General features: G+C 46.2%; 1 long non-coding RNA gene across 1 annotated transcript, besides 1 other annotated feature; it reads right to left on the bottom strand.

Annotated features, from left to right (window-relative positions):
• Positions 16,256-19,974: an enhancer, noted in NCBI's record as "VISTA enhancer mm94". NCBI's record gives its function as "enhancer in: limb[3/5] | other[3/5]" and the evidence as "EXISTENCE:transgenic organism evidence [ECO:0001131][PMID:17130149]".
• 1700063H04Rik (RIKEN cDNA 1700063H04 gene) lies at positions 19,892-21,200 on the bottom strand. Its single transcript, NR_152109.1, has 2 exons — positions 21,048-21,200; positions 19,892-20,555 (listed from the first exon to the last, which is right to left on the bottom strand). It is a non-coding gene; the product is annotated as an RIKEN cDNA 1700063H04 gene (long non-coding RNA).
• Between the last annotated feature and the right edge of the window lie 4,571 nt (positions 21,201-25,771).

The following is a 25,771-nucleotide window of genomic DNA, read 5'->3' as shown; positions in this document are numbered from 1 at the left end:
ATTTTTCGAGACAGGGTTTCTCTGTATAGCCCTAACTGTCCTGGAACTCACTTTGTAGACCAGGCTGGCCTCGAACTCAGAAATCCGCCTGCCTCTGCCTCCTGAGTGCTGGGATTAAAGGCTTGCGCCACCACGCCCGGCCCAAGCACATTTTATACTTTTTTTTCAGCACTGAGATTGAATCTTGGACATTCTACATGGGAGGCAAGCCTGCAGATGCTATATTTTTTTATTGAATACCCAGCACCATTTTGTATGTGAAATGAAACATAATTAAGAATATAGTACTTGCCCCTGGAAATGAACACATCTCTCCACAGCTGCGCAGGACAGCAGACTGAGTCCCTCTCATTAAAAGGTGTGCTGGGATGGGATTTGGCCAGGATTGTCTTCACTGAGCCACAGCCTCCCGGTTCCCTTACAAAACCTCGTGTGTAGGCTGTGTCTGGATGTGGTAGGTTTCTCATCCCTCCCTTTCCATGGAGCTCAGGCTTCTCATGTACACATGGATGTACCACACAGGAACCTCTCTCCCTCCATGTCCTTGCCTCTCTGTCAGTAAGAGGCACACAGCTTCAACAATTTCCACTAGGGTGAAGGGAGCAGAGGCAGAGGCCAGAAGAGGGCATCGGCTCTCAGTTGTGTGTAACTCCACTTCTGTGAGATCCACTGTGTGGATGCTGGAAATCAAACTCTGGTCCTCTGGAAGAGCACCCAGTGCTCTTAACTTCTGAATCAGCTCTCTAGCCCTATAAAACAATGTTTCTGATTTTAATTTGTCTTCTAATGTTTGATGTAGAGTCTTACTACGTAGCCCAAGCTGACCTTGAACTTGAAATCCTTCCCCCTTAGCCTTCTGAATGCTGGGATATGTGCGGGCACCATACTTGGCCTAAGAAGCATTTTAAAAGTTATTGTCATCAAAAAGGCTTTTATTTTACATTTACTTATTTATTGTGTGTGCATGAACGCGTGCACATATGTAAAGGTGAGAATATGGAGGCCAGAGGAGAGGCTTTGGGAGTTGGTCCTCTCCCTCCACAATGTGGCTTCGGGGATTAAACTTGGGTATTCAGGCTTGATGGCGAGCTCCCTTATTTGCTGAGCCATCTCCCCAGCCCAAGGAGCATTCATTATACTTTGATAGTTACATATACTGCTTTATGTCAAAATGACAGTTGGTTCAACCGAACCTGTATCATTGGACACTGTGTCAACGGAATGTCTTATTTTCCGGGCATCTCACTCCAACTCGCTTCCTCTAGGTAATGGTCTCTGCTTTCTTTGGGGAGTTTCCCTTGCTAGCTCCATGGGCATCTAGCTAGGTTGTCAGTCCTGGTGCCCTATCAGTTTGGCCTTGGGGTGAGCGGGAGGCACAGGCCCTGTTCAGCACAGCACCTTGGCTGTTAGGATTCACCTCTCATTGTGATGGTTGTGAGCCACTGTGTGAATGCTGGGATTCAAACGACTGATTCGAAGTGAAGCAAGTGGGTGGAGGAGCAAAGCTTTCAGTCACTTGGAGCCACAGAACTGGAAGAGCGTGCCTGGAGACCCAGCAGCCATTTTCTTTACCCTTTGAGGGCAAGCCTGAGTGTGTAACACAGAGTCTGGCCCGAGAGTGGGGACTCCTGGAGAGATGCGTCCTGATAGCCTAAGCCCACATCCTAAGCAGTCTTCCATTGTCCTGGTTCTTTCCGTTCTTTCTTCGTGTCCAAAGTGCCCAGTTTCCAGAAGCCTGATTGTTTGTTTGTTTGTTTAAGTTGCTTTGCTATGGCTCAGTCCAGGAAAGCATAGTCCATACAACCTGTAGTATAAAGAACACAGAAGAAATGAAGTGGCTGCATCTCCTCCCCCAATAAGATGTGTTCCCAGACTAGGAGATGCAGAGGCAAAGAACATGCACATCTTAAAGACCTTTGCTGCACGTGGCCAAAGTGCTCACAGCCGACTATGCCATGCATTCTTTTCTCCAGACCTATACATGTCCCTATCGCCACACAGTCACACCGATACTAAGTAGCACTGAAACTTTAAAAACTCCAAACTAGGGGTTGGGGATTGAGTTAGCTTAGTTGATAGCCTGCTTGCTTAACGCTCACAGAGTACTGGATTGGATGCCAGGAAACACATAAACCAAGCATGGTGAAAGAAAAACACAAGTTTGTAATTAGATAGAGGACCATTGCTTCTCTCTCTCCTTCTCTTCCTTCCTTAATACCTATCCCTCTCTCCCTTTCTTTCCTCTCATTTCTCTCTCTCTCTCTTTCTTTCTTTCTTTCTTTCTTTCTTTCTTTCTTTCTTTCTTTCTTTCTTCTTTCTCTCTCTTTCTTTCTCTTTCTCTCTCCCCCTCTCTTTCTCTCTCCCCCTCTCTTTCTCTCTCCCGCTCTCTTTCTCTCTCCCCCTCTCTTTCTTTCTTTCTTTCTTTCTTTCTTTCTTTCTTTCTTTCTCTCTCTCTCTCTCTCTCTCTCTCTCTCTCTTTCTTTCTTTCTTTCTTTCAGACAGGATCTCATGTAGTCCATGGCTTCAAATTTAAAATCCAGTCAAGGCTAGCATTAAATTTCTGATCCTCTTGCCTATCCTTCCAAGTGCTGGGCTTTGTGGCATGAGCCACCACCCAAGGCTACATTTGACGCCCTGCACTTGCGGGGTGTCTGTATTCCCCAGTGTGCTCAACAGAATGAAGGCAAAGGAGATCCAGGGGGAATGTGAATTTGAAATGAACCCAGAACTTAAAGGAGGAATACAGGATGTGTTCTGCAGCTTGTCTTCCAGAAAGACTCAGCCTCTCCCCAAACTAGTGCTGAGGACTGGTTGGACCATTAGGAACATTCTAAAAGGAGTCAAGAGAAGAATCAGTGGCTCTACCCTGCTCTACCAGCCTGGGTGTTTAGGATTTAAGTGGGGGGAACATCAGAATTCCTAGTTGCTGACCCTGGGAACTCTGGTTCATTCACAGAGATGCAGGTCCCACTTCGACTGGAAACACTGGTCCTAATAGTGGTGGCAGCAGGCTCTTTCTGTGAGTTATGGGTGTCAGAGCTGATCGGAGGACAATGGCTTTTTTTTTTTTTCCTGTCCTTCTTAGCATAAACAAGGGAAGGCAAACCAAACCCATGGTTTACTTAACTTTCTGTTTCTTCTTTCTACTTTTTCTACATGGAAAAGCTGAAACCCTAAACTTGAGTTTAACAACAAGAGGACTCTATTAAAGTGTGAAAATGTGCGGGTTCTTTTTGTCCTGTTCTTTGTGACAGACCTAATTTTGTCTTGGATGCTCCAGCAAGGCTTGGGCTTTCAGTGATGGCCACTGGGGAAGTGGGGAGGTTTAGAGCTGGACACTGAGATCTGGGCTGTGTCTTTCTCCTTTATTATAAAAAATAAGGTTCATGAAGGCAGGAGCATACTCAGCCTAGCTCAACGCTGAATGCCTCTAAAGGAAGAGATTAGCTTTTCATTGATGAATGAATCACTGCTGTGCTGAATAATGTTTTCCCTCTTAGTAGGAAAAGCACTTGATGACACACCCAGCCCAGCTTGCCGTTCCCTCTACTCAGAAGGTGCGTTTGGATCTGAGCCCTGGGAGCTGTGATGTAAAATTCACTATTACCCTGGAGATCACAAGACACAGAAATTGCTAAAACAGTTTGACAGTTTGGACTGAAGAAGAACTTCCACTGTACCTCAGATTCAGTAAGAGAAAAAAAGGAAGATTGGACCGTAAAGCTAATTCCTCACTTCCGGGTCTCCTCCCTCACTTCCGGGTCTTCTCTCTCGCTTCCGTAGTCTGACTTCAAATATGGTTCCTGCTATAGAGCTTCAGCTGGTTTTATTTATTTATTATTTATTTATGTTTTTTCGAGACAGGGTTTCTCTGTCTGTCCTGGAACTCACTCTGTAGACCAGGCTGGCCTCGAACTCAGAAATCCTCCTGCCTCTGCCTCCCAAGTACTGGGATTAAAGGCGTGCTCTACCACGCTCAGTTTCTAATTTTGTCTCACTTAAACTTCAGTTCCAGGTGGGAGCTTACCCACAATTCCCTTGCCCTCACATCTCTTTTAGTTCATCCTTAACCTCTGATAATACTGCTTAATACTGCTTCTCTCTTTTTCAAGTGTTGCCTTTTTTGCCTATTCCTTTATTTTATTTAGTCACTTTACATCCTGACTGCAGACCCCCCCTCCTCTTCTCCCAGTTCTACCCTCACATTCCCTCTTTCACCTACCCTCCTCTTCTCAGAGAAGAGGGGCTCCCCCGTGGAACCAATCCACCCTGGCATATCAAGTCTTGGCAGGACTAAACACATCCTTTCCCACTGAGACCAGAGAAGTCAGTCAAGATAGGGGAAAGGAATCCAAAGGCAGGACAACCCTCCTCCCACTCCCATTGTTAGGAAGAGCAAACTGTGTGTCTGCTACATATGTAGAGGAAGCCTTGGTCCAGCCCATGTGTGTTCTTTGGTTGGTGATTGAGTCTTTGTGAGCTCCCATGGGCCCAGGTTAGTTTATTCTGTAGGCCTTGCCTTCTTGTGGTGTCAACTTCTAGCTACCTTAATTCTTCCTCGTAATCTTTCACAAGACTCTCTGAACTCCTGTCTGTTGTTTGGCTATGGGTCTCTGCATTGATTTCTATCAGCTCCTGGATGAAGCCTCTCAGAAGACAGTGATGCTAGGCTCCTGTCTGTAAGCATGGCAGAGTATCATTAATAGTGTGAAGAGTTGGCTCTCTCCCATGGGTGAGACTCAAGTTGGGCTACTCACTGGTTGGCCGTTCCCTCAGTCCCTGCTCCATCTTTATCCCTGCAAATCCTGTAGGCAGGACAAATTCTGGACCAAAGGTTTTGTGGGTGTGTTGGTGTTCCTCTCTCCACTGGAAGTCCTGTTTGACTACATGAGGTGGCCACTTCAGGCCACCTGCTGCTCAGTGTCTCAGCTAGGACCACCCCCATATCTCCCAGGAGCCTCCCCCATCCCAGGTCTCTGACTTGTCCCAGAGATGCCCTCCCTCCCCCAAGCCCTTCTGCCACTGATTTCCATTCTCTCTCCCAGCTCTCCCCACACCTGATCCCCAACCCTGTTCCCCTCCTACCTCTCACCCCCACCCAATTCCCTCTATCCATCCTCTTCCGATATCTATCTTATTTCCCTTTCTGAATAAAATTCAAGCATCTTCCCTTAGGTCTTCCTTGTTACTTAGCTTCTTTGGGTTTGTGGATTATAGCATGGATTACAGGATATCCATGGCTAATATCCTCTTATACGTGAGTACATACCATTCATGTCTTTCTGGGTCTGGATTACCTCACTCAAGATGATATATTCTAGTTCCATCCATTTGTCTGTAATTATTCACAGATGATATGATAGTGTACATAAGTGATCTCCAAAATTCTACCAGAGAACTCCTACTACTGATAAACACCTTCAGCAAAAGGGCTGAATGCAAAATTAACTTAAAAAAAATAGGTAACCCTCCTTTATACAAACGATAAATGATTTGAGAAAGAAATTAGGAAAACAACACTCTTCACAATAGCCACAATTAGTACAAAATATCTTCTAGTAACTTAAACCAAGCAAGTAAAATACATGTATGACGAGAACGTAAAGTCTTTCAAGAAAGAAACTGAAGAAGATAGCAGAAGATGGAAAGATCACCCATGTTCATGGATAGGTAGGATTAACGTAGTAAAAATGACCATTTTACCAAAAGCAATCTACAGATTCAATACAATTCCCATCAAAATTCCAACACAATTCTTACAGACCTTGAAAGAGCAATTCCTGACTTCCCATGGAAAAACAAACCCAGGATAGCTAAAACAATCCTGAAGGATAGAAGAAGTTCTGGAGTTATCACCATCCCTGATCCCAAGCTGTGGTACAGAACAATAATGATAAACAACAACAACAAACAAAAAACAAAAACCATGGCATTGGCATAAAAACAGACAGGTTAATCAATGGAATAGAATTGAAGACCCAGAAGACACAGATACTTGATTTTTGACAGAGAAGCCAAAGCCATACAATGGGAAAAAGAAAGCATCTTCAGTGAAAGGTGCTGGTCTAATTGGATGTCTGCACATAGATGAGTGCAAACAGATCCATATTTATCACCCTGCACAAAACTGAAGTCCAAATAGATCAAAGAGCTCAGCATGAAACTAGACACACTAAATCTAAGAGAGAAAGCGGGGAATAGCCTTGAACGCATTGGCACAGGCTTACAGAATACGGAGGGAGAAGCAGGCAAGTGTGGGGATGATGTGTTCTGGCCTGATTGTGAGTCTTACTTTAGCGAGCGTGTGAGTGGAGTTGCTGGTGCTTTCGGGTGTCTAACACAAAGGTACAGTATCTCCCAGAGGCTAACGTATCACCTGGGAATGGTTCTTATGGCTGAGAAACTGTCTAGTGTTTGGCTAGAACCCTGTTCTTTTGTTCATTTTTATCTTGCGAGGCATTCCACTCTGAGGTCTCACACTCAGGAGCCCTGGAGAGAAACTGAGAAACTGTGGGCTTCACGTTTCTCTCACACTAAAAATAAAACAACCTCCCCTCTCCACAACCTAATGGGGTTTTCCTGACTCAGAAATATGTGTGAGGAAATAAAACGGGCAGAGGGGAGATTCTGGGAGGGGAACCCTCATTGCCAAGGATGCCCACTTCTTTTCTAGTGTTTTTCAGAATCTTTACCATGAGCAACAGCCAGATTCCAGTGAAGAGCAAGGTAAGAATTCAGCTCAGAAGAGTGAAAGGTGCTCTAACGACTGAGAATGAAGAGAAGGGGTTGCCAGGTTGTGAGCTGTAGAACATGTGCCTCAGGCACCACACCACAAACACGGAGCCACGTCTGTGTGGGCAGTGGCACAGGTGGGAAGCCAGGTTTCAGCCTTACATCCACAAGTCAGTTAGAATAACATTCCCAAGAGATGGCTGCATTTGCTTATGTTTAAAAAGACCTATTGGCCTGTGAGGTGGCTCAGTGGTGAAGAGGCAATATTGCTGTTCTGGAGGACCAGGGTTCAATTCCCACCACTCACTTGGCAGCTCACAGCCATTTGTAACTTCTGACCTCAGCAAGCACTGTGTGAGTGTGATTCATGAGTGATGTGTGCATATATATACATATATATGTATATATATATGTATGCAGGCAAAATTTCATACACATAACATAAACAAATCTAATTTTCTGAGGAACTGCCAGATTGATTTCCAAAGTGGTTGTACCAGCTTACAATCCCACCAGCAATGGAGGGGTGTTCCTCTTTCTCCACATCCTCACCAGCATCTGTTGTCACCTGAGTTTTTGATCTTAGCCATTCTGATTGGTGTGAGGTGGAATCTCATGGTTGTTTTAATTTGCATTTCCCTGATGACTAAGGATGTTGAACATTTCTTTAAGTGCTTCTCAGCCATTCAAGAATCCTCAGTTGAGAATTTTCTGTTTATCTCTGTACCCCATTTTTAAAATGGGGTTATTTGGTTCTCTGAAGTCTTACTTCTTGAGTTCTTTGTACATTTAGTATATACAATTGGAAATAGTTTTACTTGAAGACCCAGCTATATCACTACTTGGCATATACCCAAAAGATGCTCCAACATGTAACAAGGACACATGCTCTATGTTTATAGCAGCCATATTTATAATAGCCAGAAGCTGGAAAGAACCCAGATGTCTCTCAACAGAGGAATGGATACAGAAATATGGTACATTTACACAATGGAGTACTACTCAGCAATTAAAAACAATGAATTTATGAAATTCTCAGGCAAATGGATGGAACTAGAAAACATCATTCTGAGTGAGGTAACCCAGACACAAGAGAACACACGTGGTATGAACTCACTGATAAATGGATAGTAGCCCAAAAGCTCATAATGCCCATGATACAAACCACAGACCATATGGAGCTTAGAAGAAAGGAAGACCAGGGTGTGGATGCTTAAGTCCTGCATTGAGGGGGGAACAGGATGATCGTGGGAGGTGGAGGGAGAGGGGGACCTGGGAAGGAGAGAGGAGGAGGAGGGAATAAAGAAGGGCCATATCAGGTACTGGGGGAGGGGGACAGGAGAGAGATACAGGGGGTCAGGAAATGGAATAAAAATATGTAGCAGTGGAGGATGAGGAACTGAGGATAGCCACTGGAGGATCTCATACACCAGGGATGCAAGAGGCTCCCAGGACCCAACAGGGATGACTTTAGCCAAAATGCACAGCAAAGGGGAGATAGAACCTGCAAAGACCACCTCTAGTAGATAGGAACGGCCCCCAGTCAAGGGATGGGGCCACCCACCCATCTCAAAGTTTTTAAACCAGAAATGTTCCTGTCCAAAGGGAAAACAGGGACAAAAAAAAATGGAGCAGAGTGAAGGAAGGGCCATCTGGGGACTGCTCCACCTGGGGATCCACAGTGTCTACAGACAACAAACAACACTGTTGCTGTTGCCAAGAGGCACTTGCTGACAGGAACCTGGTGTGGCTGTTCCTTGGGAGGTTCTGCCAGCAACTGGCCAATTCAGATGTGGATGCTTGGAGCCAACCTTGAGACTGAGCTGGGACCCTGGTGTGGAAGCTGGGGAAGGACTGGAGGAGTGGAGGGGGTTGCAACCCCATAGGAAGAACAATGTTGGCTGGCCGAACCACCCAGTGCTTCCAGGGACTAGACCACCAACCAAGGAGTGTACAAGGCGGGACCTACGGCTCCAGATACATATGTAGCAGAGGATGGCTTTGTTTGACATCAATGGGAGGAGAGGCCCTTGGTCCTGTGGAGGTTTGATTCTCCAGTGTAGGAGGATGCTGAAGCAGTGGGGTCGGATGGGTGGGTGGGTGGGTGGGTGGGAGAGCACCCTCACAGAGGCAAAAGGGAGGGGGCAAGTGGATGTGGGATGGGAAATTTATGGGGTAACCAAAAAGGGGGATATCATTTGAGATGTAAACGAATGGAATGGTTAATAATAAGTAAATAAATCTAAACAAAATAATCTAAAGACTATCTCTTCAGGAATGATACCAAATGGCTTTGCAGTTTAAATATTAAGACATTAAGACATGCAGTTCAGTGGTTGGGAGAGAGAGAACAGGGCTTACTTATTAAAAGGAAAAATAAGACTATATACTTCTACTATCTTATAAAAATTAAGAGGCAATGCCTCTTAATTAAAGGTTGTAAATGCCTTAGTACCAGAACTCAGGAGACAGAGGCAAGCAGATATCTGAGTTCTTGGCCAGCCTAGTCTTCATATTGAGTCCCAGGACAACTAGGGCTACAGAGAGAAACCCTGTCTTAAAAAAACAGAACAAGCCGGGTGGTGGTGGCACATGCCTTTAATCCCAGCACTTGGGAGGCAGAGACAGGCGGATTTCTGAGTTCGAGGCCAGCCTGGTCTACAAAGTGAGTTCCAGGACAGCTAGGGCTACACAGAGAAACCCTGTCTCGAAAAAAAGAAAAGAAAAAAGAAAGAAAGAAAGAAAGAAAGAAAGAAAGAAAGAAAGAAAGGAAGAAAGAAATTAAGAAAAAAGAAACAACAAAAAAACCCCAAATAAACAAAAATTAAGAGACAAGATAATAAATAATGTGATTTACAAAGTCAGCTTTCTTCTGGCAACATTAAATGTGGAAAATTAAAAGTGTGGTAACTAGGCAAACGTACTTCAATATTCCTCCAACTCAATCCTTAAAATTGTGTCTTTTCCTAAAACCTATATTTTTCATGTTGCTGGAGATGAAACCAAGGCTGACCCATGATAGGCAAGCACTCCCCCCCAGAACCACATACTGATGGTAACTTTTTATAATGGGTTTGAACTTGTCCTGGGCAAGTTGTGGTTTTTACATCTTTGGTCCTTACCTATTGGATGCCCCCCCCCCCCCCCCTGTAATCTTCTGGTTTGTTAGAGTGGACCTTAAATAGAGGAAGGGCATTTTTTTCTGTTTTCTGTCTCCATGGCTTCAGAGGCTCCTTTCCCTGTGTACTCCTTACTGGTTTGCAGTCATAACTACATTGTTTCCCAGGTTAGAGTCTTTTAGCTTCTCTTTCCTATCACCTGTATCTATCTCCTCTCTAGCAGAGTTTGGTATGCTGGTGGGTTTTGATTTCCAAACTACAGGGGCAGTCTCAGTCGGTGCTTAGACTCTACTGCCCCCTGGAGGTTGATCATTAGCTACCTCGGTTAGACTTTCCTCTGCCCAGATTGTTTAAAGGGTTGTGGACTTTGTTATAAAGCCTGAGTTATCTTCTAAAAGGATTTCCCCTCCATATTCCATTTACATAGGTCTAGAAGTGACATTAACAAAAGGAATTTTACCAAGAAGCCAAAGGAAGAAACGACAAGTTTAAATAACATAGTAATTTCACACTTGGGATGAAACAGGAGAATAAGTTCAAGGCTATCTACTGAATTGAAGACCAGCCACAGCTGAGTGAGATGCCACCTTCAAATAAATAAAGAACACAGTATTTTACTCTCAGAGTGGTAGAATACAGCAGAAATGGGCCGGTGAGATGGCTCAGTGAGTAGAGGTGCTTGCGGCCAAGCCTGATGACCCAAGTTCTTCAGTCCATGGGGCAAAGGTGATGAAAGGAGAGAACCAACTTCTGAAAGCTGTCTTCTGACCTACACACACACACACACACACACACACACACACACGCCATATGCATACTATATGTACACCACAAACACTATACACACTCACACACACATGCACACATAACACATTCGTACTATGCACACTCACACATATACACACTCACATACATACACACACATAAACTCACACACACACAAACATATACACACAAAGCACACACATACAACCACACATACACATGTGCAAGACGTATACAAGCACATACACACATATACACACACATGTACCACACACACATATACTATAAGTATATAGCCAAGATGAAGTGATGACACTCCATTCAGCTCCTCTCAGACACTTCCAGATAACTGGCCTCTTCCCTGACCCTTGGCCCCTGTATTAAGAAAGTACTTTGTTTTCTGGTTGTCTTTGTCTATTCCCTGTCGCTTTGCATAGTAATAAAAGTGGTATTTGCCTCCTGGTTGTCTAAATATCTTCAGGTCTGTGGGAAACTTATGTCACTTTGATCTTTGTTTTGGGCTCTTCAATTTTTATTTAAATTACATGTTTAGGTGTGCACACGTGAAAGGCACGACACACGCGTGGAGGTCGGAGGACAACCTGCAGGAGTCAGATTTCTCCTTGCACCTGTGGGTGCTGGGGATCAAATGTCCTAGGAGTGGTGGCAAACACCTTTACAGTCTCATCCTGCTGGCCCTTTTTTGGCTCTTGAAGACTTGCTACCATCCCTTCCTTGTGTCATTTGTGTTCGTGTTGTGTTAGAATTACGTGGTACTTTCCCAGTAATCAAAGGTGTGCACTGTCTTGATTTCACCCCATTTGGGGAGTTAGAAGCAAACTAGTTTCCTCTTTTGAGTGACTGTACTTCTCTGAGTGTAACTACAAACACATGGTGTCGGGATTCATTTATTTCACCTTAGAGAACACTGTACAAGAGCTTTTAGTGGGCCACTTTTAAACTTTAAAAAATTACTTCAGCATGAGTGAAAGTAAGATCACTCCTGGCCACAGGCTTCCAAGTGTCAAAAGAAGGTGTCAAGGGATAATTTGCTCCCAAGGGGAGGTCTAACATGTAGGAGTCCTGGGCACTAGCATTTTCCTTCAGGGACTGGAATCACATTTCTTCAAACCTTTTTAGACTTGTAACCCTCTGAAAAAAACTCTCTCTTTTCTACTGGATGAGTCTTTGAACTCAGTGTTAACTCTTCTTGAGGCACATAACAACCAGGGAGAGACGATCTCCCTGGAGGGAAGGATTTCCCTGTGTTGTTGTGCTTATAGCACACTAACCTGTGCTCTGGCTTCCATTTTCAGTACTCCGCGGTGGAGCTGAAGGGACGTGGAAGCTGCTCTTCTCCCTGAGGGCTTGCAGATGGATGAGAGCTTCGTGCCCAGGGAAAGGCAGGAACCATTCAACATGGCTCAGAATTTCAGGACTCTACCCCGGCACCAGGAAGCCACAGGTTCACCCACACATGCTCTTCCCACGGTCATATGCCCACTGTGATGGAAACCCCTGTTGGGCAGGACACCAGGCCCTGCTGTGACCGTATTCACCTCTGGTTCTGGTAACATGTCTGTGCACTGTCCACTTACGTGTTGTCTCTGTCAGATAAAATAGCGCCTGTTGTCATAGAAACTCAGTAGCTCAACAGATCAAATCCCTTTGAGAAATGCCTCAAAGTGTGAGACTGCTATACCGCATCAACTTATTTATTTATTTATTTTTTACAGAATTACCCATGTTTTAGGCAGTTTACAACCAATTCCCTCAGCCTTGTTTCTCATGAAGGAATGAACATGGAAAACACTCCTGGAAAGTAGGAGCTTCCGGCCTGTCTACTTACTGAGGCCTGTGATAATGCTTGCAAGAACTCAAAGACCTGCTTTCTCTTGAATGAGGCTGGATTTACAATAATAAAATTATGACTCACACAAGGAGCTTTTTTAAAAAATAAATAATCTTAATATTTTAGTGTCCTTGAAGGACAGAGGTGGACATTGGATCACCCCAGGAATGGAGTTAAAGATGGCTGTGAGTCACCTTGTGGGTGCTGGGAATTAAATCCAGGTCCTCTCCTCTGGGAGAGTAACTGGTGATCTTGGCTGCCGAGAGCCATCTCTTCAAACCCTACCTCTTTTTCTTGGATCCAAGACTGAGGAGCAATGGGTTGAATTCATTCCCTGCTTTTTGAAATGCAGAGAAGGAAGCCAAACAGCCGGCTACATTGTGTGTTTTCTCTTTATTGGACACAGCACCTGAATAACAGGATTGCACAGTAGCTGGGAGAAAAACCCCAGCAAGCATTGCAGACTTACCATTTCTACAAGCCCCAGAGGCAACGCTGGGCATCTTGACAGTGACAGTGGCTGAGGGCAAGGCCTTCGGCACCTTCATTGTGGAGGAATATGGTAGGTGGGGAAGGAGCAAGTCAAAGCCTTAGGTACCGTCTTGATACAAAATCAGCAAAAGTATCAAGGGAAGGGGAGTGTTCCTTCACGTTTTTAATCAGTGCTGAGTCCAACTTCAGGAACACTGTTTAAACAACACTCCATTAATTAACTAGCAACTTGAATTACCACTGTTTCTATACTTCTCCATTAACGAGCTATGCCAGGACCATGTGCTTCTTCCTGCTCTCTCTAGTGTTGCCTAAGTTGAAGGTAGAAGTGTTGGAACTAAAGCAATTACTGACCATGGAGGAATTCTTCTTTGTAAAAATATGTTGCAGAGAAGATCCAGAGCTTTGGCGCTGATGGAGATGAAAGCTTTATCGATAGAGGGCTCAGGGGAGTGTGAGGGGAGGGGTTATCACGGGTGATTTGATGCTGCTTGGAGACATGAGCCTCAGAGGAAGTTTATAACTGCCGGTGTGCTCTCACTCTCCATTATTAACTTAGTCAGGATTGTGGATTTAATTTCTACTCTCAACGCAGCACAACATTGATATCTCTGGGGAAATGAGTGAAAGGAACCTTGGGACTGGTGGCACAGATCTGTCTTCCCAATAGCTCTGGAGGCTGAGGCAGAAGGATCCAAAGTTCAAGGTCTTTGAGGGCTGTGGAGAAATTTTAAGGCCCGTGTCCACCTCCGACCCCACTGGATTAATATCATGGCTTTGGTGGTGGAGGAAAGGACAAACAGGAGGGGTGCTGCTTGGAATCACTCACCTGGTATTCCACAGGCAGTTCTCTGGACGTAAGCTCCCCACTCCAACCCCAAGGGGAGTAGGGAGAACATGCCAGAGAGGAGCCTCCCCTGGGGGAAAGGCTTTTTTTTTATATATATATTTTTATTTTTCTTTATAGTTCTCCCTTAGCATGGAACTCCAAAACATTTATTGGATGGCCCCAGAGAAGGTTTGCCTTAGAGTTTTCCTATTTTTTAGGAATGAAAACCCTCATATCTGAATCACTACACACTACTCTTATACTTGTGGTAGTGCAGACTTTTAATCCCAGTGGAGACAGATCTCTGAGTTTGAGGCCAGCAGGGCTCTATAGATTAAGTTCCAGGACAGCTGTAACTACACAGAGAGATCCTGTTTCAAAAGACAGAAACAAACAAACAAACAAACAAACAAAAAATAAGTCCATCCTCATTTCTGACTGATGCTGTACTTGAGCAGGGAGGGCAGTGGCTCTGACTGAAGCCTTCCCCCTTCCTTTCCTTCTTACTTGTAAAAATGGCTCTCATCGGTCAGTTTTCCACCTTTCTGACAAAACACCTAAAATAACCGACTTTAATAGAGGAAACATTTAGTTTGGTTCATAGTTTCATCGTTTTTTAATCTATGGAAATGTGGTCCTTCTTGCATCTGTGGAGGCAGGGTACTCACGATGGGCAGAAACTGCATGTGTGTGTGTGTGTGTGTGTGTGTGTGTGTGTGTGTGTGTGTGTGGGGTCAATATCCTTCCTCTCAGGACCTCACTTCCTGTCATCAGGTTCTATATCCTAAAGGTTAGTCCACCTCCCAGGCTGGAAACCAAGCCTTCAATGTATGGCCTTTGAGCGTGGGGTGAGGGGTGGGGTTTCATGATCCAAGCACCAAGGCCTGTGGATTTTAGATGATTAGTTAGCGAGGAAGGGTGATCATGTCAGTTATTAGTGGGACACCGCTGTCCAGTGAAAGCCATGAAACACTCAGTCAGTCACTGCCATAGAATGGAAAGTACTTGATGCTCGTCCATCCACAGTGGTCACTGGGCAGACGATATCAGTGGACTTTTGTATATGTCTGTGAGCTGCTAGCTGAAAGCTGGCGTTCTACCTGTCTCTCCTATTCCAACCTGCTAGCCCACACGTATGCTTAAAGCAGCAATAACATACAAGAACAAGAGCCAACCCACCAAGAGTTTTCCTGAGTCTCAGGTCAGCATGAAGTAACTTCCTGTAGCCATCAGAGTTATGTAGCAGGCACACAGTCAGGCAGAGAGGATGCTATAGAATTACCTGGTGAAAAATATTGGTGCAGGAATAGGATGAAGGAGAGCCACTGTGGCAGTCATTCCACCACAGTATTTAAGCAAGCACATACAGTTCGTCTTATAGCTAATTTAACTAGGTCTTTATTCTAGGTTTCAGTCAATCATTGCATTCAGAAATGACTATTTTTTCAACCACCTCATTCTCTATACTTAGTGTTCCTATCCCTAAAATACAACCTTGGTCATGCTTATCTACCCAGCAGGCACCAGTCTTATGCTGGTCTATCACTCACAACTACCCATTACTTGACAACTATAATACAGCCTTCCCAGCCCTGGCTTCCATATGGCAATGTTACTGCACACACCATTTCATGGATTCTTCACCTGTTCATGGCTGGGCCTCTAGTGAAAGGTCCAGTTGTCATCTGTCATTCTCGGGAAGTGACAATTGGAGAGAACTGAAGAGTTCTAGGATTAATAGCATATTAAGAGCATCTCTCTTTCTCCTCCTCTCCTCTGCTCTGTTCTGTTCTCCCCCCTCCCCTTCTCTCCCCTCCCCTCCCTTACTCTTTTCTTCTCTTCCTTTCAGGGTAAGTTCCAACTGAAAAACTTGGTATATAACCCAGAATGTTAGGATTCAGACCCAGGACAAGCAACTGAGGTGTTATTTTACATACCAAAGTGGATCTGGCCTTTAGGTTCTCCCAGCATCCCTCAGTCCTTACCTGTTACAAGGTATGGCTGGCATACCCTGCCCTCTACCCTGAACTCTCTAGACCAGAGTCTGGGCTACCCTTCCTCCAGGAGTTCTTCAATATATAATCCAGACATTCCCTCTCCCTCTCCCTCTCCCTCTCCCTCTCCCTCTCCCTCTCCCTCTCCCTTCTCCCTCTCCCTCTCCCTCTCCCTCTCCCTCTCCCTTCTCCCCCTCCTCCCCCTCTCCCTCCCCTCCCCCCTCCCTCCATCCCTCTGTATTTCCTCTCTCCTCTCTCTCTCTGCCCCTTCATTGCTACCAAAATGCCCATCTACACATCCCTCCTACAGCACCACCTGAAGCTTCCTGGTAGCCTTCCAGCAGCCAAGTAGCCTGGTGAGGCCAGACCCAGGAGGGGCTGGTGGACAAGTTCATTGATCCAAAAGATGCAAGCCCTGACCAAGAAATCATCTTCTCCTACTATGTGAGTTGGAAAATGAGGGCTTGTGAAAGGATGTTGAGAGGGAGGTCAGCCAGAGGTGAGAGACAGAGCCTGGGTGGAGATGAAGGGCAGGACATGTATGTAAGTGCAGAATTTTACAGACATGGTTAAAAGGCTAAAACATTGGAAAGCTGGGTATGGTGGTATAGACCTAGAATCCCCAAACGCAGGACGTAGAAGCAGGAAATCAGAAGTTCAGGGTTGTGGTAGTTTGAATAGGTGTGGTCCCTATAGACTCATGGGTTTGAACAAGCCCATGGGGGCCAGGGAGTGGGATGTATTGACTTGAATACGTTATTTTCCCACAGGGAGTGGTACTATTAGGAGGTTTGGCCTTGTTGGCAGACGTGTTTCACTGTGAGGATGTCTTTGGAGGTCTTCTCCTGTGCTCAGGTTCCACCCATTGCAGAAGAGAGACTCCTCCTAGCTGCCTAAGAATGCCAGTCTCTCCTGGCTGCCTTCAGATCAAAATGTAGAACTCTCAGCTCCTTCTCCAGCACCACGTCTACCTGCATGCTGCCATGCTTCCTGCTGTGCTTTCTATGATGATAATGGTCTAAGCCTCTGAATCTATAAGCCAGCCCCAGATAAATGCTTCCCTTTGTATGAGTTGCTTTGGTCATGGTATCTCTTCACAGCGATGGAAACCCTTAATAAGACAAAGGTCATTCTTGGCTACATAGGAAGTTCAAGGATAGCCTGGGCTACACAAGTCCCATCTCAACAAACAAGGAAACCCAGCTAGGCTTGTGGTCCTTGCCTGTAATTTCAGTATTAAGAAGGCAGAGGCAGAAGGATCGATTGCAAATTCAAGGTCAGATTGACGTTACTCCACATCCAATCTCAAAAAGCCAAAAGAATGAAAGGTTTTTTTTTTTTACTAAGTTTTTTTTTCCACTCAGCACACATTTAATCCTTAACACATACCTCAGTTACAAGTCACTGTGTGTCAGGAACCATGAAGACTGGATGCTGTCACGTGTTCAGTATTGGCACATACCTACTGGCAACTGTACTGCAGCATCTTGAAATAAAACAGGGCATGGGGGGTGAGGACTGAATGCAGAGTTTGAACAGAAACCCAGGATAGCTGTATAGGAAAACAAAATGAGAAATTAACCAGGAAAATGTTGCTGGCCGGAGCTGAAGGGAGGACGGTGAGGAGGAGGAGAGGGAGGGGGACTGTGGGACTCAGAAACAGTTTCATTCTGTAGTCCATCGCTCCGTGTTTTATTTGATTTGATTGTTGCTAGTGCTGAGGACTGATCTCAGTAAGCACTCTGCCACTGAGCTGTACTCCCAGTCCTTCACTGCCATGTGTATACACTACACACATAATACAATCTCTCTGTCTCTCTCTGTCTGTCTGTCGCTCTGTGTGTGTGTGTGTGTGTGTGTGTGTGTGTGTGTGTGTGTGTGTGTGTCTGGTGAGTATATAGAGACCAGAGGACAACTCTGTGAATTAGTTTTCTCCTTCAACCTTCCTGTGAGTTCTGGGGCCTTCCAGCCCTGGAACATTTATTTGTTTACTTGTTTGTTTGAGTCAGGGTTTCTCTGTGTAGCCCTGGCTGTCCTGAAATTGGCTCTATAAACCAAGTTAGCATCAACATCATAGAGTTCCACCTGCCTCTGCCTCCCCAGTGTGGGAGTTAAAGGCACGAACCACTATCACCCGTCTTCTGGACTATATTCTTAAAGCAAACTGAAAACTGGCATCCCTGGCAGCCTCATTAGGGAAGCACAACTCCAAATTGGTAGACAGAAAGCAGTGTGTAAAGACAAACAAGTTATTGGCCACTCATGGTGACAGAAGGAACTAGACTCAAATAAACCTTCAGAGGGGTGAGCAGGAGTCTTTCTGTTTCCTTATCTTCTCAATGTCTATGACATTCTCTCCTCTGGATCTTTCCAGTTGCTTCTGTCTTATCTCTGTCTCCAGCAAGCTAAAAACAAACGTCTCGACCCAGCAGAATGAGGAGAGGTGTGCAGAAGATAACAAGTCACAGTGACCATATAGACAGGGTTCTGAGAAGGGAGCGGGAGGCCAAGGGGTAACCGAGGGTGGGGACAGGGCCTGAGGAGCTCTGAGAGTCAGGCAGGCAGCTGAGAACTGGCAGTGGGCACTGGGTAGGATCAAGACTGCCAGCCTGCTGAGATAGAAGCCACCGGGTTCTAGATCCGGTGAGAGTACACAGGTCGTGTGTAGGAAGTAGCATTCTCCTCCTGAGAACCAGATGCCTGGTCAGCCCTGGACAGCCTAAGATCCATTTCCATCACATTGAACCACTGCATAAGGAAAAATTGGGAGGATGGATTTTAGCTGACTTATGCTATGAGAATTGTAAAATGATAAAACTTGGAGATCCTAGGAAAGTTCTAGAGAATGACCTGCCATGGGGGATCGCTTTTATGCTCTCTGGTCCTTTGTTTCTGCCCAACCTCTACTCTGGTTCTTAGCCAAGCCTCCACTTGGAGAACAGCGGTCATCAGGCCCTGTGGGCAGCCCCTGCCTCTGATAAGCACACAGCTGCTCGGTGAGGTAATGCACAGGCTCTGGAAACGTGCGTAGAGCTGCTGTTCGTGGTGAGATACAGACATAGCCCCTAGGGAGGCCCCAGAGGAAAGAAACTGACTTCTGAGCTTTGAGGGGTTTTCTGTCTCTTCATTAGTCACCAGGGAAAGGAAGTTCGCAGATGGAGGGGCAGAAACACCTGAGGGTTAAAGCGAAAGGTGAGTGCGTATGCGTAGTCTCAGGGAAAGCGATGCTTTACAATCCTAGATAAGAGTTCCTATGCACAGAGACAACTGGAGGAGAATGCTAACGATAAGGAGCGACTTCGAGGCAGTGTGGACCCCGAGGCCTCAGCAGACTGAGCAGAGCAGAGGTGTGTGTAGAATGGCTTGTGTAGGTGAACATGTGGCTCTTGTTTCCGCCATCTCTCTTCTATTTCCGGCCTGGAAGGCTCCTGCTCTCATTGACCTTCACCTCCAGACCGCCCCCGCCCCCTTCCCTCATCATCCACAGCCCATTTCCCAGCAGAGCTGTCACAGCTGACGAAATGCAGTTCTTCATGGAGATGTGCTCTGGCAATCAGGTGAGAGGGGAGTAGAGAAGAGTAAAAAAATGAGTTGGGCCAGAGCAGCGGTGGCGCACGCCTTTGGACCAAGCATTCGAGAGGCAGAGAGAGGCGAGCGGATCTCTGAGTTCGATGCCGCCCTGCTCTACAGAGCAACAGAACAAGGAAGCTTCAGGACGGCCAGGGTTACAAAGAAAAACCCTGTCAAGAAGGGGTGGGGGTGGAGGAAGGAGTTAGGTGAAGAGAAAGATCTCGTGTGTGTTCCGGAGTTGGAGGCAAAGCAAGTTCAGCGCGCAGTGTGGAGAGAGCATCAAAGTCGGTTGTCACACTGTACCTGCCGTTTAGAAAATCTTTGGTGTTTAGATCTATGCTGAAATCTCTTTCTCCACCACCCCCATCGTCCTCCTGGTCTCCCCCCTCCTGCTCCTCCTCCTCTTCCTTCTCCTTCTCTTCACCCCCCTCTCGACACCTCCTGAAGTCATGACAGAGCTAGAGGTGGATAAGATGATTGTGAGTTCAGGACTTTAAAGAATGGTCAAATTCTGAGGACCCAGTGACTAACGCTTGTAGAAAGCATAAACATCTTTATTTTTAATACATTTGTGGCTGAGCTAGCTAGACCTCATTGGGCACATTGACGCATCATTTGTTGGTCTCTATGGTCAGGACATGCACTTGAAAACTTTACTAGATGCCAAAGTCAAGAAGCCAGGAGATGGCAGTTGCTACCCTCCACTCGACAGCACTGCCACTCAGGGAGGTAAGCTGTGGGACCCTGGACCCTGAAAACCAGCTCTGCTCTCAGACCGAGTCTGCCACTTCAGATTGGTTCTGTGTCGTAGATGCAGGACATTTCCAGAATATCTCTCCAGGAAGAGCCTTTGAAGCCTGGATCCCGTATCTGTTCAGTCTCTGATCACAACTCTTTGTCCGTACTTCCCCGGTGGCCTTTCTGACTTCTCCTCTCCGTGGCGGTCCTTTTCTTTGTATGAGTGAGTTCTCTGGTTGGCTCTGAATTTCTTACCAATCTCCCAGATCATAATGGGAGTCTTGTTTTCCTGTATTTTCTTCTTAGCCTCGTCAGCAGATGGCGGTATTGCCCCGAAGGCTGGGTTGGCATCGCTATCGCCATCGCCCGCAGACAGAGGGCTCTCAGAGGACTCCAAGTCTTTCCCAGAGACCTGGCTGTGGGAATTGATTCCAGTAAGTTTCATGTAAGCGATGGGATAGAGTCTGCAGAAAAGTCAGAATCGTTTTTTTTGGAAAATCTCAGTGTCAGGAACTCCTCCCCCAGCCCCACCCCCGGAGAACAAACTACACATCCACGAAGCGCACGCACACTGCATGTTCACCCTAAGTCCACACTGATGCTTAAAAACACTGACTACGTTCCCATTTTTGACAAGCCAAGAGCCACATAATCGTGACACCCCACCAGCCACATAATCGTGACACCCCTTTTCTCGGGTGCGGACGCCTCTACTTTTCCTTTTGCAGATCAGTCCTCTCCAAGGCGCTGCTGCTCCCCCCACACCCAGCAGACCTAACTTAGATTCTTGGGGATCAGGGTGATCCAGGCCACAGTTCCCGGTGCCATCACTGAGCGGAAGGCTGTGACAGTCTACAACCTCCCATTCCAAAGGCTTCGCCTGGGCTGACTGCTTTCTGCCCACTCTTGGTTGACCTGACGCTGCTTTTACTCAGTCATTCGTGGGGAATCCTTACTTCCACCGTCTTCAGTTATCTAAAGGACTGCATCGGGATGAGAATGGGGATACTAGAAGCTGTGCAGCCCTGGAGTCTCGGGCCCACACCACAAGGCTGTCCCTAAATTGGAAGCATACGGGACTTCCCTGGGAGAGGCCATGTTGGCGTCTCAGGCCCCGAGTTTCCCTAGCACTATCTTCTATGCTCACACCACCCTTCTCTCTCCACCCCTGCCCCCTCCCACCTCCCTTCTTTCCTTCCTTCCTTCATATGTAAGTTGAGCACACGGCTTCAAGCCCCCTAACCAAACGCTCTACTTTTTTGTTTGTTGGTTTTAATTTATATTATTCTTGGACAGTTCCATACATGACTACATTTTTATCGTTCCCACCTCCCGTTATCCTTTCTCATCCCATTCCCACCTCCCAGCCTGCTTTTTATTTTGAGATGGAGTCTCCACAAAGCTGCTTCCACTGGCCTTGAACGCACTCTGTAACCCAGCCGGGATTTGGGTTCGAGCTCCTGACCCAGCCTGCTGAGGAGTGTTTACAGGCCCGTGCTGTCATGCTCCACTTTCCAGAACTTTATCTCTTTAATCATTCGGGTTCAGACTCACGTGATCGTGAGTGCCCGTAGACTCATGGCCAGATTATCTGGCCTCCAGCTGCCTGTGCGCTGATGGTGCAAAGACCTGTCAAGCTGGGGAAGCGAGGGCTGATGGGCTGGGAAGCCGGCAGGCTTGGAGACCTCCCTCCATGTTTCCTGCTCCATGTGCTTGCTTCTGCTTTCCTCCCGTTTATTTCCCTCTCTCCTTTCCTTCCGAGGCTATGTGGTAAGTAAATGAGCAAAGACTCAAAAATGATGTCCAAACAAATCCATCCAACCTGGAATATCCTGAGGGTGAAAGGAGAGCTTTTGGTACTTATGACAGGACAAGGACTCACCACAGGACAGGTAACTAGTCTGCTTTAATGTGTTTACCCATTTTTAAAAATATTTTTTATTTATTTATTTTTTTTATATGTAAGTACACTGTAGCTGTCTTCAAACACTCCAGAAGAGAGCATCAGATTTCGTTAAGGATGGTTATAAGCCACCATGTGGTTGCTGGGATTTGAACTCAGGACCTTTAGAAGAGCAGTAGGCGCTCTTAACCACTGAGCCATCTCACCAGTCCTACCCATTTCTTAAAAAATATTTTGTAATAGTATCTTCTAGTCTCCTGTTGTAATTGTTGTCTCTGAGGCTTACTGTGTTAACTTAGGCCTAGTCCTGGAAGCTTCTAGCCTCTGTATAGTCTTATCTAGGCCTAGAATGTTTCCAACCTCTGAGACTTACTGCTGAGTGAGCTCACCCTTTCTTTTTTCTGTGGGAAGCCGTTGCAGAGTGGCAGTTGCAGAGTGGCAGTTGCAGAGTGGCAGTTGGCTACTGCTGGCCACCACACATACATAGGCAGTGAAGGTTCTTTTGCCAAGACAAGTTAACCAATCAGATGTGAGATACACCTCTCCTAGGCCTATGTAAGCAGCGCCAGTTCTGGGCTCAGGGTCTTTCGCCTCTACAATCAAGCTCTCCCAATAAACGTGTGCAGAAGGATCCTGTTGCAGCGTCGTTCTTCCTGGCCAGTCGAGCGCGCGCAAGATTTTTCTTTTTCTTTTTTTTTTTTTTCTGAACTCTATTGAACCAACTGAATTGCTCTGCTTGACCTCAAGCCAACTCTGGCAGTATGTTCTAATCTTCTGGCTTCTTCTTATTCTCTGGCTTGTTCTGTCTTCAGCTGTATCTAGCTTGTTTTCTCTTTAACCTGTTTCTGTAAAACTCCTCTCTCTCCCCCACCCCCTCTCTCTTCTCCTCCCCTCTCTCTCCCCTTTTTCTTTTCTGCACTTCTCTCTTAAGTAGGCTCTCTTTCCTGTCTGTTCTCCTGAGAGTTGGGTGTATCCTATTCTGTCAAATCTTTCTCTGATTTGTCACTTGGTCTGCTATTCAATTAGGCATCACTTTCAAACATGGGCACTGCCTTCCACAAACTAACTTTACCTTCATTGTTTAGGATTAAAGGTGTGTACTAAGGGCATGTCTGAATTCCAGCCAGAAGGATGAAATGTGTGCTAAGACTGAGCCACACCACAACTAGAAACAGCTTTTTCAGCAAATAAACCAATCTCAAGGTTCACAGTGTGATCAAATATATCCTGTAACAATGTTTGTTTGTTTGTTTGTTTGTTTGTTTGTTTGATGTGTATATGCCTGGTGTGTGTCCATGTGCCATGTGCATACAGGATCCTGTGGAGGTCAGAAGAGGATCCCTGGAAATGGAGTTATAGGTGGTTGTGAGCCACCATGCCCATATTGGAAATTGAACCAAGGTACTGGACAAGAGCAGCCAGTGATCTTAACCTCTGAGCCATCCTTCCAGCCCCTATACTGAATCATTTAATCTTCATACCAACCAACTGGCTGTTCTCTTGGAGTAAATAACTGCCATCAAAATATGTATTAGTTCTAAATGACTGTAAAACTTAGTGGGTTGGAAGAACAAACATGTATTTATTTATACACAGTCACATATATTTCAGGTTGACCTCAGATTGGCTTTGTAGCTAAGGATGGTCTTGAACTTCTGACCCAAGCCTCCATCTCCCAAGTGCTGGGATTATTGGCATATGATCCCACCCTTGGTCTGTACGGCATCCAGGTCTCTCCTGAAGCTGTCTAGCTGTGTTTTCACCTGCAGACTCGAGAGGAGAAGATTGGCTTTCAAGCCCGCTTCAAAGCCTCAGTTTCTGACAGGCACACAGACTGAATGCCACAGTTCTTGGCTTCGGCTGTCAGCTGGAGTTCTCCTTCCATAGCTCACCACATGAGTCTTCTCTGGGCTGCTGCATCACCAGGCAGCTGCCTTTCTACAGAGATGGCAAACCTGCACCCTAGAGAGAACCTGCAGTCTTTGTATAATACTAAGAAGGGATAACCCATTACTCCGGCTCTGTCTCTTCACTAGAAATGAGTCACTTGGGCTGGGAACACGCTTCAGTGGTAGAGTGGTGGCCTAGGATGTGTTACAAGGTCCCTAGTTCCACCCTCAGCACCAAAACAACAGCATAAAACCAAACACCCTACCCTACTCAGTGATGTCACTCAATCCATCCCTCACCTCAAAGAAGGTAGCCATCAAAATTCAGGGCTCCTATACTCTTGGCAGTCACCTTTCACACTGTGACCTCCTCACTGGCATCGCCCAGGATTGCCAGAGAGATGCAGAATCCAGGCACTGTGACAAGACCCCAGGCCATGCCAGTCTGAGCTTCTAAAGGGGAAGAGACCTCACTGGTCCCTCTGATGATTATGGCTGATACCTTCCCTTCCTTTATCTCCTCTCGGGTCATATTAACTTCAATAATATTACAAAGACTATAGGAAGCAATGAACTCTGTGGCTAAAAGGGAATTGTCCCTAACAGAGGCTGGAGTGACACTCTCTCATCAAGTCAGTCCTTGTCAAGGTCTTTCAGGCATGGTTTCAGAGGTAGAGAAGACAACCATACAGGATGCTCAGTGCCTCATCCTGGCAGTCAGTGCCACAACCCACATACTCTATTCCCAGTCTAGAAACTTCTGTGTTGTCCTCCCTTGGCCCTCTACTTTAGCCTTTTGCCTCATCTATACCCATAGCCTATGAAAGTGCTCAGTGTGAAGACTGGCTCACTGGAAATACCCAAATGAGTGTTCACTTCCCTTATTAAAATTCATGACCTCATCAGTTGCTGTTTTAATCCATTATAAACCCCACTGTCAAGCCTCTGAAATTTTTTCTAAAGTTGCCCCTAGATGTAGGCTGTGTCTAGAAAGAAATTTACAGAAAGAGCCCATCCCTGGATTGAAACAAAGTCATTCTACGCTTTGAAGAAAACCTCCCCTCTCTTAAATTCTGAGGGAAGCCATGGGAGCATGGGGAAAGGCTTTGCACCCCTGCCCTCCCCCATCCTTCCTGTTTCTGTTCCTATCATGCTGTTCATCTGATGCTCACCTGTGGGGAGCCGCACTCACATTTGCCATTATAAGATGGCGCTGACAGCTGTGTTCTAAGTAGTTAATCTGCACATGTGCAGGGGCAGTTTTCCCGCCATGTGCTCTGCCTTTCTCGTGATGACAACTGGGTCGATGGGCTGCAGCCAATCAGGGAGTGACACGTCCTAGGCGGAGGATAATTCTCCTTAAAAGGGACGGGGTTCTGGCACTCCCTCTCTTCGTCTCTTTCTCTTCCTCTTTTCCTCTGCTCTCTTCCTCTGCTCTCTTCCTCTGCTCTCTGCCTCTCTCTCTCTCTGCCCCTCTCTCTGCCTCTCTCTCTGCGTCTCTCTGCGTCTCTCTCTCTCTCTGCCCCTCTCTCTGCCTCTCTGCGTCTCTCTGCGTCTCTCTCTCTCTCTCTCTCTCTCTCTCTCTCTCTCTCTCTCTCTCTCTCTCTCTCTCTCTCTCTTCCTCTCTGCCTCTCTCTGCCGCGCTCTTCCTCTCTTGCTCCTGAGTAAGCAATAAAGCTTTGCCGCAGATGATTCTGGCTTGTTGCATCTTTCCTGGCCGGTCACGAACGCCCTGGATTGAAACAAAGTCATTCTACGCTTTGAAGAAAACCTCCCCTCTCTTAAATTCTGAGGGAAGCCATGGGAACACGGGGAAAGGCTTCGCACCCCTGCCCTCCCCCATCCTTCCTGCTTCTGTTCCTATCATGCTGTTCATCTTTTGCTCACC

The sequence above is a fragment of the Mus musculus genome, chromosome 6, assembly GCF_000001635.26.
Source record: "Mus musculus strain C57BL/6J chromosome 6, GRCm38.p6 C57BL/6J".
NCBI classification, from domain to species: Eukaryota; Metazoa; Chordata; class Mammalia; order Rodentia; family Muridae; genus Mus; species Mus musculus.
This window is presented reverse-complemented; position numbering and strand designations above follow the sequence as displayed.